Consider the following 13,873-nt stretch of genomic DNA (forward strand, 5'->3'; position numbering starts at 1 on the left):
TTAATTACTTCTGCCAACACTTTTGACCAATAGTATAGTTCCATAAATAATTCTAATTTTAAAATTATTTTTCTACCAAACATATCGTCAGTGGATTTGGTTTCTTCTGAGGTCTCTTCCCTTTGCTTGCAGATGGCCGCCTTATCTGTGCCTTCATGTGGTCTTTTCTCTAATGTCTCTTTACTTGTCCAAATTTCCTTGTCTCATAAAGAAGCCAGTCAGATTGGACTAGGGCCCACTCTAATTGTCTAACTTACTTTACTCATTTCTTTAAAGGAACTATCTCCAAATATGGGTGCATTCTGAAGTACTGGGGTTTAGGGCTTCAACATATTATTGTGGGAGGGTTACGGCTGAGCCCATAACAATTGCTAAACAGTATTTCATGGTATGGATGTAGCACAGTGTGTTTATCATTCACCTGTCAAAGGACATCTGGGTTGATATAAGTTTTTGGCTATTACAAATAAAGCTGCTATAAATGTTCATGGGCAAATTTTTGTGTAAGCCTAATTTTCTTCTCTCTGGAATAAATGCCCAGGAGTACAATTGTTAAGTCATATAGTAGTTACCTGTTATTATCATTATTATTATATTATCATTAACATTGATTTTTAAAGGCAAACTCTCAAGTTATTTTCCATTAGCTGCAAAATTTTACATTCTCACCAGAAATATATGAGTGATCCTGTTTCTCTACATCCTTGCCAACATTTGATGTTATCCCAAGGATTTAATTAAGCCATTCTGATAGGTTGTAGTGGTATCCAATTGTGGTTTTAATGTGTATTTCCTTATTGGCTAATGTTTTTGAACATTTTTTCATGTGCTTTTTTAACACCAATATATTCTTTTTGGTGAAAACTCTCTTCATGGTTATGTTCATCTTCTAATTGGTTTGTTTGTGAGGTTTTTTCTTTAACCTCCTTTTCTTCCCTCTTTTTTCTTCACTCAGACACAAAGTATCAACACTCACTAGGGGAACTGATGTTAACAAAAAAATATTGCCATCATTTTGGTTTCTTCTCTTTTTTCACTGTTGATTTTTGAGACTTCATTACACATTTTAGATACTAGTCTTTTGTCAAATACTTGACTATCAATACTTTATTCCAGGGTATTGCTTGTCTTTTCATCTTCTTAAAAGGGTCTTTCACATGGCAAAATTTTTAATTTTTATGATGTCCAATGCATGCATTTTTTTCCGTTTATAGATTGTGTTTTTGTTGTAATGTCTAAGTCCCAAATACAGGTGTTTTGCTTCTGTGTTTTCTCTCTAAAATTCGTATACTGTTCATAGTGCATTTTACATTTATATTCAGTCTGTTATCTAATTTTTGTATAAAATTTGAGATTTATGTCTAAGTTCACTCTTTTATCTACAGATGTCTAACTCCTCCAGTGCCACTTGTTGAAAAGGCTACCTTGCTTCCATTGAGGTTTTTTTTTTTTTTTTTTTACACTTTTGCCAAAAATCTGTTAGGGACATTTGTATGGCAATGTTTCTTGGTTGTCTGTTCTGTTCCTTTCTTCTGTGTCTCTCCCTAACAACCTGCAGTACTTTCCTGCTAGCTCACACAATTGCTTAAAAGCTCCCTTACATTTTGTTTTGACATGAATGGAATCAGTTTATCTCCCTTACTGAATTAGTCTCTCTCCCTATTGGAAGAGTCTTGAAAAAACTCTTCCTTGTCATTTTTAACCAGTGCCTAGGGCAATTTCTCTTTGACACTTTGTATAGCTTTTATAGCGATTGCATTACATACTGTATACATATATACATAGTCTACTGGTGCTATTTTACTGGTTCAAGGAGGTATAGAAACATTAATCCCTTTATGTCAGTTTACACTTTCCATTTATTATATAAATATATTTAATACTTCCTCTATATACATTTGCAACCACACCAAGAAATGTTTACTTTTGCTTCAACAGTCAAACAAAACTTAAACAACTCAAGAAGAGAAGGAACATCTACTGTATTTAACCATAAATTTGTTTATCATACTTTTTTCTTTCCTCAAGTTTCAACTTTCCTTATTATATTGTTTCTTTTCTGTTTAGAGAGTTTTATTTAACCATTTTCTAGGGTAGGTCCACAGGGGGAAAAAAAAAATCCCTTAGTTTAACTTGTGAGAATGTCTCGATTTCCTCTTAATCCTGAAGGATATTTTTGCTTGCTATAGGATTCTGAGTTGACACTTAAAAAAATGTTGTGCCACTTCCTCTGGCCTTCATGGGTTTTAATGAGAAATCGCCTGTCATTTGAATTATATTCCCCTATAGGTAAGGTGTCATTTCTCTCTCACTGCTTTCCAGATTTTTTTTCTTTGTCGTTAGTTTTCAAAAGTTTGATATGCTGTATCTTAGTGTGGATTCCTTTGAATTTATTCTTGTGTTTGTTTAGCTTCTTGAATCTGTAGGTTTAAGTTTTTTGTCAAATTTGGCAAATTGTCAGTCATTAGTCTTTTGAATAATTTGTGTAAAAACATCCTCTTTCCCTTCTTCTAGGACTCCGATGACACAAATCTTAGAACTTCTGTTATAGTTCCACTGGTCCTTGAGGCTCTGTTCATTTTATTTTCAGTCTTTCTGTTGTTCTATTTTCAAGTTCACAGATTTTTTGCCGTGTCTCCTCCATTCTGGTGTTGGGTCTATCCACTGAGTTTTATGTTTTTTAACCAGCTATTTTATTTTATTGACATACTATTTCTTTGCCAAGACAATTTTCTTTCATTTATTTTGAGAACTTTTTGTACTTCCTCATCATGACATTATTATGATGGCTGCTTTAAAATCTTTGTTGGATAATCTAACCTTTTCATCAGCCTAGCTGCCTTTATTGATTGTATTCTTTCAGTTTGAGATTTTTATGGTTATTTGTATGACAAGTAATGGTTTTTTTTCTGTTTTTTGTTGTTGTTTTGTTTTGTTTTAGATTTTATTTATTTATTTGAGAGAAAGAGAGAGAGAGCACAATGAGAGGGAGGGGCACAAAAAAGGATGTTCTTTGTTATGTAGGTCCCTGGCTCCCCATTAGGCCTTCAATGATATCCCTTTGGCTGGAAAGGTTAGTATTGCATCATCCCTACATTCTACTGATACCTTGGGGGAAAATGGCTTCGTAACTCATGGGTAGAGGTAAAATTTTTGACTCTTCCTTGGCCTTTTCTTTTCTTTTTTTAAAATTTTTTTGCCTTTTCTTTTTTTTAAAGATTTTATTTATTTATTTGACAGAGAGAGACACAGCGAGAGAGGAAACACAAGCAGGGGGAGCAGGAAAGGGAGAAGCAGGCTTCCCGCTGAGCAGGGAGCCTGATGCGGGCCCGATCCCAGAACCCTCGGATCATGACCTGAGCCAAAGGCAGACGCTTAACGACTGAGCCACCCAGGCGCCCCTGCCTTTTCTTTTTTTTTTTTAAGTTTTTATTTAAATTGCACTTAGTTAACATACAGTGTTATATTAGTTTCAGGTGTACAAGGTAGTGATTCAACACTTCCATACAACACCTGGTGCTCATCACAAGTGCACTCAATCCTGATTACATTTAACCCATCCCGTGACCCACCTCCTCTCTGGTAGCCATCAGTTTGATCTTTATAGTTAAGAGTTTGTTTCTCGGTTTGCCTCTCTCTCTTTTTTGCCCTATTGCTTGTTTGTTTTGTTTCATAAATTTCACATATGAGTGAAATCATATGGTATTTATATTTCTCTCCTTGGCTTTTTCTGATGTTAACAGCAGGGAGGAGGAGTGCCTCATTACTGACAAATTGGTTTGGAAATCCAAGCTTCTTGCATAATCCCTATATCAAGGGTGGCCTTATTATTGCCTCTTAGGGATGAAAGACATGGCTCCCTAGTTGGCCTTCTTTCACATCACCCCACAAGGGGAGTTGGGAAGCTTCCTCACAACACGGTGATGCTGGAAATCTAAGCTTCCACTTGGACTCTGCTATCATGGTTGGGAGTAAGACCGTTGTTTTTTTCTGTGCTATTTAGCTAGAGTAAAGCTGCTTTTTTCCCTAAAAGTTTCTGTTTTGTAAGTCTGTCCCCTTCTGGATCTTTGGCTAGAGATGTAGACTTTTGGAGGTTTTTTTTTTTTGTCTGCATGTGTTGGTGTTCTTAAGGTGGCAGTTTCTTCCACCCCAAGTCTGGGAAATATGTGGTAAAAAGAAAAGCCAGGAACTAATAATCATGCCATTCCTCAAGTTTTGATGTCTCTAGTCACTCTGCCTTCTCTCCACCTCTCAGAATCTTCTTATGTTGGTTTTACATATAATATCCAGGATTTATAGTTGTATTTAGTGGTGGAAAAAGAAAAATTTTACTTTTTATCAGAAGCAGAAGTCCTCAGGTTTTTTAATTAATTATTTTGTAATATTTTCTTCATATGTGCGTGTCCTTGATTTTGTGGGGTTCTTGGTTTTGTGTGGATGGAATGTGTATGGTAAGCAGGCAAGTTGCTAACTTTTATAATAGATGATACCTAATTGCCATCCATAGCTTTCTTGTTTTCTTTTTTGGTGCTAAGCCTTGCTTGGAGTGGGATTTTCATACCTAGAACAATCATCAAAGAAAGGAGGTAGTTTCATAATATATACATTGCCACTGAAGTCCAAATCTCATAAATTTATTAATCAGTTTTCTGTTACATTAAAGATGTATAGCAAACAACACCCAAACTTTGTGGTTTACAACAACAAATATTTATTTTTCTTGTTCTTTGCTCAGTGGGCAGGATGAAATTAGCTTCAGGCTGTGAGTCTGGTAGAGTTCTATTCCACATATCTCATTCAGGGACTAGTGGCAAGAATATGCTGTTCTCATAGAGATGGTAGAAGTATAAGATGGCAGAATTAAGAGTCCCACCCAAATCACCCAAGCACATCTAAAACATCTATTTTCATCACACTATCTAACATTCTAATGATCAAATCAAATCCTATGGCCAAGAGCAACACGAATGGGATAGGGAAATATATTCTGTGTACTGCAGTCAAAGGCACTCCAATGTAAAACTGTAAAGAGCCTGGACACCCAATTCTCTAACAGTGAGGAAGTGAAGATCGGGGAAATTAATCATTCTACCACAATTAGCTTTATGTCTAGAAGTGAGGAAGCAATTCTGAGCAGGTAAATCATCACAAATGTCTGCTCCACCAAAATAGGTAAATTATAGAATTGGATCAATTACTGCCATGAAGCTACTTTGAAACACTAAGGCATCATTCAAATGTAAAATCATACATCTTCAAGTTAAAACAAAATAAATGAAAAAATGGATAAAAAGCTTTGATTATTACACCCACCAGTATGTTTTCATTTAAATAGTGACCCCTAGGAGTAACCACAGGGAAAAATGTCTGGAAGAAAGCTTGATGTGTGAAACTCAGATTGCGAAAGCCAACTCCTCTGAAATGCAATAAAATAAAATGGAAACTTGTCGGTAACCCAGCTTAGCTAATTACATTTATCAGACTTAGTTATATTAACTGCCTAATTCCTAAAGCTTCACTTCACTTATTACTGTGAAAGCACAAATGTGGCACATTCTATTTTATAAGGCAGAAAGAAAAGTCACACTATGTCAAATAACTCCTTAAAGAAATAGCCCAAGGTTATATTGACATGCAGAAAATGAAGTGGAAAATTGAGATAATTATTTAGATAAATCAAGCAAAAAATAAGACTAACCTTTGCCCCAGTTGCTTAAAAATTCTGAACAATTAAACTGAAATCTAAAAATGTCAGAACAGTTGTTTCAAATCTTTAAGCCAATTTATAGATAAATTTATGCCAAAATATATTATAATTTAGAAAGAAAAATATTGTACTCATAGTTTATGGTGCCATAGACCTTATAGACCTTATATGCTAAACATGTTTCTTGCTTTACTTTTCTACTTTGTTTCAGTGGACTTCAGAATACTTTTTCTAGACAAAACTCCCTAATTTTAACTAAATCTTTCCCACTTAGAATCTCCATATTTAAAGGAAGGATGGGGATAGCTTTGCTGTTATTAGATCAGATTCATGAGCTGCCTTATTTTTTATAGTTTTTACTGTGGTAATACCTGATATATTAGAGATTTCTTTCTCAGCCTGGATCAGTGAAATTGTTCATTGAAACAAACAAACAAAAGTACCCTCCCACCCCCGCCTTACAGACAACGCTACAAAACAAGAATGCAGCTAGAAAATGCAGTTAACCCAGCATGGTATAGTTTATATATAATTGGTAAGTTGTACAGACAGAAACTGAAAGATCACTTCGAAGTCATATTCATTTAACTATAAAAGCTAATGTACACTGAGGAATTAATATAAGTCAGCTACTGCACTAGTTCTTTACAGACATACTGACACCTGCGAACAACCTGATAAGCTAAATTCAATTACCACCAATTTCCAGATGAGAAAAATAAGACTTAGAGTGATTGATGAATATTAAAGGAAAAAACTTTTTCTTTATTCCCAACACTTCTGACACCAAATATGTGAATTTTGCATACTAAGCAATTCTCCAATTCTTTGTAGACACTAGCTGGGTGTCCCACAATTTAATTCAATTTAACTAATTACCAGGGGTTAATGTAGACCCCACAGTTTAAGGGCTCGGTCCAACAAGACTACCCCCTACTTCAGAGGCCATTGCTGAATGACTCATTCCTCAGCCCCTCTCTCCTCCTTGGAGGTTTGGATGGGGCTGAAGGTTACAATCCTCTAATCACATGCTTGGTTCCTCAGACAACTATTCCACATCCTGAAGCTCTCCAGGAATCCACCAAGAATCACTTCACTCAGAGTCCCTAGTCTCTCATGGTTTGTCTCCCCCTCTGATTTCCCCCCCTTCATCTTTCCCTTCCTGCTATCTTCTTTTGATATAATGTATGGTGTTAACATAACATAAAAAAAAAAAAGAATCACTTCACTAATATAAACTCAGATGTGGTTGAAAGTGGCTTTTTATGAATAACAAGATACTCCTTTACCCTCTTCACTCAGGAAATTACAAGGATTTGGGGAGTTCTGTTCCAGAAACAGGGACAAAAACCAAACATATATTTTTATTTTATCTCAGTATTACAATTGTCCAAGATTCATCTAGTATATAAATGGAAGAGCCCAAATACTGTTAATCTAGAGTCTTAAATTAAATTCCATATGATATTTTACATGTGTATTGGAGTTTAGAAGGAGCTAGATGTCATCACCAAAATTATGTTCTTTTGTTTTATCTGGAAGATTTAGAAACTTTCCTGAGATAAGAACTTGTGTGTTGGTGGTAACTTGTTTGGAATGTTATTCCAGGGAGCATATTTGAGGGAGCAGGGCAATGAAACAGGAAAAGAAGAAAATTTTTAAAAGGATGTTTTATTAAACTGGCTTTTTCTTTGGACAACTAGGACTCAATTCCACTGGGTACCATCCCAGGAACCTTGTAGAATGTGCCTCAGATTTATATCCCCAAAGGATGGAAAGTTCAAAGCATTTGTTCAATCCCCATTTTCCCTGGTTGAGGTTTACCTCCATAAACATTAACTTCCTGAATTTATAGATTGTAGCCATATGCAGTCTGTGTGGCATTCCATGGCTTAGGAGAAATCCCTGAGGTACAAAAGCAAAGCAAAGCCAAGACACAAAGCTTGAGATATACTACTGATCACATGGATAGGAATGACAACCTCAGCTAAGCTGAAATCAGGTGGACGGACAGCATTGTATGTGTCTGCTAAAGTCACATCAAATGGGTGCCCAGGAGTTCTCCAATGAACTTACAGAGGCACTTTCAGATATTTTAGATTTAAGGGAAACACAACAGCTATTGGATACTGCTTTGCAAACTATTTTCACTTATGTGTATTTTTTCCAAATAGCTACTAAGTTGTTAGGATATAAATATTCATACTTATTAAGGTATTTATTAACTACTTAATAGAGCTCTTAGAATTTTTTGTAGGGGACTAGTAATGCCATGACAAATATTACCAAGACACTAAGTGCATCATGAACCAAAAACACATAGAACCTCTTTTCTACGGTAGACCACCCTGAAAAAGCAGGATGGACCCCCATCAAAAATTTGGTTAAGATATCAAGACTGATGGTGTCACATAAACAGTAAGAGAGTATGAAAAGGTTTGTTACTCACATAACAAGGCTTTCTTGGGGAAGCAAGGCAGATCCCAAAATGGCTTGAGAAACCAAGAAAAGAACATTGAGTTGGCATTATTATGGTAGTTTGGAGATCGGATCAGTATGAATATTTCCACACATGGCTTGAATTTCCCACCAGTGCCAAAGGCAGGAACACCAAACTTTTTAAAATCAGTTTATCCAGATGTGAGACAGAAGGAAAAGGAGGGGAAATGAGGCTTAAAAGCTATCAATAGTCAAATATCAACAAAGGAGTCAGACTATTTATGACATTACCTAAGTAACTTCTTTACATAAGTGATTACTCTTGGATTTAATTACAACATACAATGAATTAATATTATACATATCTTTTATATACATGTTCACTTGGACATTTGATGTATAACCATAAAGTGTCCAATGTAATTTAGACATTAAGCTAGGTGCTGAGTATTTGGCTAAATTCCCCTGATACGATCTTTCATGAAATTTATAAGCTAAATGAGGCATGCCATAAATGCAAACTAGAAATGAGTTTGAAACTGTGGTAAATACCATGAAGGCTACAAAGAGGATTCCATGTAACAAAGAAACACAGAGGATCTACTTTATATTATGCTATCTTTTAAGGCCTCACTGATAAAAGTGAACTTCGTGCTGAGTCTTGAAGGATGAGAAGGAGCTGATCATATGGTGGAGTGAGGGAAACTGTCCCAGGAAGACTGAGTATTATAGATAGAAGGCAGAGTTTGGAACAAGCTAAGTGTGTTCAAAAAACTGAAGGAAGCTTGACATGATCAGAAATTAATGTCTGAGGGGTAGGGATGCACTCTGTGAAGTTTGAGACATTGGTGATGAGTTTCACATTAATTTTAAGTGCCTTGGGAGACATTTAATGCTTTTTAAGCAAGGGAATAGTCTGATGTATTTTTAAAAGACCAAAAAGGACTAAAGAGATCTCTAGTTGGCATTACTGAAGAAAATAAAATGTTATGGAAGTAAGAAAATGTTATCTTGAGAATGTAGAAGAAAACTGAGCGAAATATAATTCATGTTTCAAAATGAAGTATCAAAACTTATGAGATTTTTAAGGTCCATGTTTTATTTCCTTACTCATGAACCATCTAATACATGCTATAAAAGGAGTAAGGGTGTAATAATAAGGGAAGAGGAGATAATTATTTTTCCAAACAGATAAATTGGTTCTACATTAAAGATTAATAGATAAAAGTGTTTATATATATTTTATACTCTATCTGTGTAGAGAGAGTTTGAATGAAAATTAACTATGGGTGTTATAATTTGTCATAAACATTCCATTTTTAAATACATTGATGTTAATTGTGAAAGTTTCTTAGCAAAAACTAAGAGATAACTCATTGATTTTAGTGTTATCTAATCATGAAAAAGCCAATACAATAAGTTAAACACCTTTAAAATATTGAGTTAAATATTGCTTTGTGAATTTTATTTTTTTTTTTTTGAAGACTTATTTATTTATTTTAGAGGGGGCTAGGGACAAAGCGGGGGGAGAGAGAATCTAAAGCAGGATCCCCGCTGAGCACGAGTCCAACACAGGGCCCAACCTCGTGACCCTGAGATCATGACCTGAGCCCAAATCAAGAGTCAGATGCTTAACTGACTGAATCACACAGGCACCCCTGCTTTGTGAATTTTAAAATAGTTTTTATTTTCAACTTGTTGGGGATAATGAAAGAAAAGGCAATACAATTAAAATGTTTAATATGACCTTGAGTTATGGTGCAAAAAGATAATTATTGAAAGACAAAAATTGGTTAGATACCTTGATATGACATTGATCACCTTTCACTTTTAACATTAAATGGAGCATAAGAATTTATAAAAACCCAAATTTAAAAAGAAATAAAATTATGTAAATTCCATTTAGCTCAAACAACTTGGATAATTTACAGACATATTTTTTCCAAGTAAAGGAATAGATTCTAAATGAATTTAGAACATTCTTTTGTTATCATTTTGTTACAGAGAGGGTATATACATTCAAAGCATTTATTAGCTTAATTGTTTAATGATTTAATTATGTATTTCATATATATATATGATTCCTATGAATTATATATAAATCATATATTTTTCCGTACTTCTCTCCAAATTTGCCCACAGGAGAGCAGGAATATATTTATTTCAAGTACTTATTGTCTTTAAAAAAAGACATGACACAAAAACACTTTAAAAATATGTAGTATGTGCAAATACATTGCATTTGACATGCTAATTTACATTTTAAAGAATTACATACATGTATCATTTTTATTTTTATAAAAAGCACAAAGCATCAAAGTATAGATATAGTCTCATCTCCAAATGAAGGCATTAGGTCGTAGACCTGAGGTCTCAAAAGAAATTACTGAGGGAGATTCCCAGCCTTGGACTAATTTTCCTAGATTTTGGGGGCAATCAGTTAATGTAATAGATAAACTATTTCCTCAACCCTACAGGTTTCTTTATATCGATGCTCTACTCTTATTTTTTATAAATTCTTCTCCTTAAATGTAGGTTTTCAAATTCTCAGTTTCAACAATCAGTCATATAACAGAGAGAAAAACAGGAAACAAGGTTCAGCTATGATGAAAATACTTTGGAAAGTTTTGCAGTCCTATGAATGAGTAGTAATAGGCTCAGGAAATGAGAACTCCTAAGTAGAATATGGGTAAAATGAAAAATACCTAACCCCTAAGACAGATCATCAAAAAACTCAGAAAAATGCTAGGACCAGAGATGAAAGAATGGTGCTAGATAGGGATTGGTTGAAACCTGTTTAAGAAGCAGTTTGATCCTTAGAGTCCCTTCCAAACCTATTTTATTGGTTAATTGCTCTTTCTCACCTATCAGAAAGTTAGAGGTTTACACTTTGGAATGAAAAAGCAGAGACCCCTGGATGGCCACAACCAGAGTTAGGAACATGATTACAGTAGCCAAATCAAGAAAATTCATTAAGTCTAAGGGTACAATGTACTGAATCCTGAAAGTGCCTAGTTCCACCCATGCATCTCTAAGAAACTGTAAGCTAGTCCTTTACTATCCAAGCAGCATACTGAGATCTTCATTAAGAAATCCAAGTAGACCACAAGAAGAACAAAGAGAAGAACCAAAAATTATTGACATCAGAATTTTTTCAAAAAAATAGTCCAACTAAAGTATCTGCAGTGATGTTCAAATTCAACATGGGTCACCAACTCATTCAGAGACTTAGACTGGATTCTTTGGAAAAACTTTGATGAAAAGTTGCACTTAGAATATTAATGGCAGGGGTTACCCTTGGTAAGTACATACCAATAAAGAAACAAGGCACAGTTGGACCTAAGAAGTTGGTCTCTAATGCCATTGTAACTGAGGTCTAAGGAGCTCTGTAGCTGGGATGGACTTTCCAAATTGTTCCCATCAAAGAATTAACAGCCATCCCTTTGTATCCCTCAGTGTCTATTAGAATTGCTACTGAGGATAACTGATTGCCAAGTACCTTTGAACATTTGTGATTAGATCCTTCAAGAGGGGGTGAAAGCTAATCAGCTTCAGTAAGTTAATTGGAGAGTCTGGTAAACTAATCTAAGAGGAAAACTTGCTTTACCCCAAACCCAACCCAAAAATGAAATGCTCTTTTCCAAGCAGTTGGAAGGCTATGAGTACAGGAGGGAATAGTCTGTCTTTATGATGATGGTGACTTAATAACATTGACACTGATAATGATGTGATGGGAGAGGGGGTGTGGGTAATATAATCTTGGTTGTCTTACATAATATTGCTTTTGGGGAGATAAGAATATATTTAGAAATATTTACTTACCTACTTGCTTAGAATGCATAGGGTTGCATGATCGTCAAAAGAGAAATATCTTATGATACAAAGGGTACACAATCACAAGAAATGAAAAGATGGCAAATGGGGTAGAGCTCTTTAGCTGAATTTTGAGAAATGCTTCAGTGAAAAAAGAGGATATTGATGGTGTTTCTAATTCTATAACCCATGATCAATGTTTGAGGCATATGAGTGTTTCTCCTACCCCAGTTCTACCTGTTAAAGAAAAATGGCAAGGGCGCCTGGGTGGCTCAGTTGGTTAAGCGACTGCCTTCGGCTCAGGTCATGATCCTGGAGTCCCGGGATCGAGTCCCGCATCGGGCTCCCTGCTCGGCAGGGAGTCTGCTTCTCCCTCTGACCCTCCCCCCCCTCATGTGCTCTCTCTCTCTCTTTCTCTCATTCTCTCTGTCTCAAATAAATAAATAAAATCTTTAAAAAAAATAAAGAAAAATGGCAAATTTATTCTCTATCATTCTATGTCCTTGTCTGGAAGAATTTAGATTCAAGTATGATGGCTGTGATTTGGACAAAAGAAATATTTGAACAGTTGGCTGAAATTACCCCTAAGATAAAGCCATCACATCTGAAAAATAAAGTTTGAAAGCCTGCTCATTCAACCTCTGAGATTCTTAGCCTTACTGCAATAATTTGGATGAATGACTGAGGAGTGGTGTGCAGTCTTAGGGTTGTGAGATATAGGTGATTAAAGTACAGTAAACCTTAAGGGCCACAAGGATGAGACCTGAAGGGTCAGGCTCTGAAACTGTGAGGGTTGGATGCTCTGTGATTGAGAGGCAAAATGTAGGCATGAGCATACAAATTGGAATCTGTGGCTGGAGATTTTATTTAGTGGTTGCGTCGCTTGGATTTGAATGCATACTTAGTATGGATATTGTTTGTGAATGGGGTATGTGGCTTTTGGCCTTTTTATGAAGATATTGCTTAATGCCAACTTTCACGTGGTTTGAACTGGTCATGCTGAATGGGAGCCACTGGAATTGTCCTGGCCTTCCTCCTTAGTAACTATTTAGCAATACAGAATTCTAGGAGGTCATGAGTTCACTGATCTGATCAAAGAAACTGTGGCCAGAATATTGATTCCAGATGGTGTCATGTTGAACAGTACTGTCTGGCCAGTGCATAAGGCAGATGGTTCTTGGAGGTTAAAACTAGACTGTACAGTAGTAGCTAAGTGGTTCTTCTGTTTGTGTCAGCTATTCTTGAAGTGACTAAACAAGCAAACAAACAAAAACTATACAGAAAGTGTACGAGGCCAAGGGGGCTAGTATAACATTATAAACCTGGCTAATTACATCTTTTCTGTTCCAATTTCGGAGTCCAGCCAGGTACAATTTTCATCCTCATGGAATGGAATCTACTATGTATTTACAAACTACCACAGGAATATTTAAAATTACTAACACATTTTCATAACTCGCTCTATGATCGTGGAATATTCTACATATACACTGTCCAACCTGGCAGCCACTAACCACATGTGGCTATTGAGTATTTGAAATGTGGTTAACAGGACTGAGTATCTGACTTTTTCTTAAATGTTTATTAATTTAAATTTAAATAGCCCCTTGTGACAGGTGGCTTTTAATGGGACAAAATGAATCTGAAGATGTTAATAATAATCAAGATCATGTTAGTGCACTACTGATATTATGATATTATGTCATCAGAGGAAGAAGTTCAGGAGGAATAAAGGACTATAGAGACATGTATGACAAAGTGAACCTGATTCACAAATCCAGTCAACATCCAAATCTCAGTTCAATTTTTGCATTCCTGGGAACTATATAGATGGGGCAAACAGAAATAGAATCAAATCATGAAAAATGAATTACCTCTAACAGATCCTTGCAATATATAAAAAGTCCAGAGAAT

At 35.5% G+C, this 13,873-nt stretch overlaps 1 non-coding gene across 1 annotated transcript; it reads right to left on the reverse strand.

Moving 5' to 3' along the window:
• Positions 1-947: 947 nt before the first annotated feature.
• LOC112823745 (small nucleolar RNA SNORD56) lies at positions 948-1,019 on the reverse strand. The gene has a single exon (XR_003208116.1). It is a non-coding gene; the product is annotated as a small nucleolar RNA SNORD56 (small nucleolar RNA).
• Positions 1,020-13,873: the final 12,854 nt, after the last annotated feature.

This window comes from Callorhinus ursinus, unplaced genomic scaffold (genome assembly GCF_003265705.2).
Source record: "Callorhinus ursinus isolate GAN/ISIS: 27379988/994484 unplaced genomic scaffold, GSC_fseal_2.0 scaffold5, whole genome shotgun sequence".
Classification (NCBI taxonomy): Eukaryota; Metazoa; Chordata; class Mammalia; order Carnivora; family Otariidae; genus Callorhinus; species Callorhinus ursinus.